The sequence below is a fragment of the Enhydra lutris genome, unplaced genomic scaffold, assembly GCF_002288905.1.
Source record: "Enhydra lutris kenyoni isolate GAN:26980312 unplaced genomic scaffold, ASM228890v2 scaffoldscaffold1, whole genome shotgun sequence".
Lineage (NCBI taxonomy): Eukaryota > Metazoa > Chordata > Mammalia > Carnivora > Mustelidae > Enhydra > Enhydra lutris.
Genome location: NW_019154085.1, coordinates 9572125 through 9574524, shown reverse-complemented (window position 1 = coordinate 9574524; position 2400 = coordinate 9572125). Strand labels below are relative to the sequence as shown.

Genomic DNA, 2400 nt, shown 5'->3' with positions numbered 1-2400 from the left:
TATCAGAAGGAAATGCTTTGGTAAAACCTAAGGGATTTCTGAACTGCATGAAAAGATTTCTTACCACCAAAGGTTTCTAGTAGGCTCACTCTAAGATTTTAAAGTTTTTAAAAAATTCCTGAATGCATTTTCTTTGACATTTTAATTTTTTTAGATGAATTTTTGAGTCCTGTCGGTAACCCTGAAAAGTTCCATGAGATTTAAAACATGGGAAGTCTTTTAACTTATAAATTTGTGATAGACTGATGTCCTTACACTATTCATTTTTATTTTTTTAACATACGTGTTTTATTAGTTTCAAGTGTACAATACAGTGATCCAACAATTCTATATGTTCCAAAGTGCCCACCAGGACAAGTGCACTTCTTAATCCCCATCACCTATTTCATTGTCCCCCCACCCACCTCCCCTCTGGTAACCATCAGCTTGATCTCTGTAATGAAGAGTCCTTTTTTGGTTTGTCTCTCTCTTTTTCTCCCCTTTATTCATTTGTTTTGTTTCTTAAATTCCACATATGAATGAAATCATATGGTATTTGTTTTTCTCTGGCTTATTTCACTTAGCACAACACCCTCTAGATTCCTCCATGTTGTAGCAAATGGCAACATTTCATTCTTTTTGATGGCTGTATAATATTCCATTGTAGATAACACACCACATCCTCTTTATCCATTCATCTGATGATAGACACTTGGGCTGCTTCCATAGTTTGGCTATTATAATAATGCTGAGATAAACTTAGGGGTGTGTATATCACTTCAAATTAGTGTTTTTGTATTCTTTGTGTAAATACCTACTAGTGAGATTACCGAATCATAGAATAGCTCTATTTTTAATTTTTAAAAAATTTAAAAAAATTATTTACTTATTTTAGCAGGAGAGGGTCAGAGGGAGATGGAGAGAGAGTCCTAGGCAGACTCCGAGCTGAGCGCAGAGCCCAATGCAGGGCTCAGTCCCATGACCTCCAAGATCATCACCTGAGCCCAAACCAAGAGTTGGACACTCAACCAACTGTGCCACCCAGGGGCCCTATCCATTTTTAATTTTTTGAGTAATGTCCATTCTGTTTTCCACAGTGACAGCCGCAGTTTGCATTTCCGCCAGTAGTGCACACAAGTTCTTTTTTCTCCACATTCTCACCAACACTCGTTCCTTTACTTTTTTGATTTTAGCCATTCTGACAGGTGTGAGGTGACATCCCACTGTGGTTTTGATTTGCATTTCCCTGATGATAAGTGATGTTAATCATCTTTTTTTTGTGTGTCTGTTAGTCATCTATCTGTATGGATTCTTTGGAGAAATGTCTGTTCATGTCTTCTGCCCATTTTTTTTTTTTGAAGGCCACTGACTTTATTGATTTAAAAAACTTTACAAGGACAGTGACTATTCTGCCAAAAAAGGAGCCAAATAGCATAAAACAGACCGGTGGGGGTGAAGGAAGGGCCAGGAATCCACTCAGAAAAGCCAATAATTGTTGACATGAAACTAGCAGGGGAAGGAGAAGGGAGATGCATGCAAAAAAGTTGAAATGGTGGGGGAGAGAACTCCCAAAAGACCTTGAAGTACATCAAAAGTGAGTACGACAACAGCAATCTCTTCATTTGTAGAGGACAAGGGAGGAGTCCTCACGCAGCTGCAAACTCTGGAGACTCGATGCTGGGGCTAGGGGCTAGGGGCTGGGGGCTCCCCAAAGAGAGCCTCACAAAAAGGCGTCGCACCACTCTCGAAGGCACCCAAAGCAGTCCCGGGACTGCTTGGCATTGGCACCACATGTGTCCTTCAGCCATTCCCGGAAGAGATCTTCATCTTTCTTTAGCACCAGAAACTGGCCAAGGACCACATAGGCCTTGTCAAAGCCCCTTTCCTCCAGCTTCTTGCCCAAGACTTCACCAATCCCGGCCAGGCTCCCCACTGGCTTTTCCCCCATGGGCTCTGCCACAAAGTCTCGGTGGTTTTGGGAGGTTGTCATCTTAATCAGCTGAACCAGCAGCTCCGGCTTCTGTAACGGCTCCTCCCGCCACCCGGCTTCTTCTGCCCATTTTTAAATGGGATTATTTGGGAGGGGGTTGGTGTTGAGTTCTATAATTTCTTTATATATTTTGGAGTCTAACAACTCTTTTTTAAAAGATTTTATTTATTTATTTGACAGAGATCACAAGTAGGCAGAAAGGCAGGCAGAGAAAGAGAGGGAAGCAGGCTCCCCACTGAGCAGAGAGCCCGATGCGGGGCTCGATCCCAGGACGCTAGGATCATGACCTGAGCCGAAGGCAGAGGCTTAACCCACTGAGCCACCCAGGTACCCCAGAGTCTAACTTTTTATCAGATATGTCACTTGTAAATATCCTCCCCTATTCAGGAGGTTTTCTTTTAGTTTTACTGGTTGTTTTCTTTGCAGCACAG

The 2400-nt window shown here is 42.2% G+C and overlaps 1 pseudogene across 1 annotated transcript; it reads right to left on the bottom strand.

Annotated features, from left to right (window-relative positions):
• Positions 1–1336: 1336 nt before the first annotated feature.
• On the bottom strand, positions 1337–1984 carry LOC111144746 (annotated as a pseudogene). The gene has a single exon (XR_002640423.1). The product of XR_002640423.1 is annotated as a barrier-to-autointegration factor pseudogene (transcript).
• Positions 1985–2400: the final 416 nt, after the last annotated feature.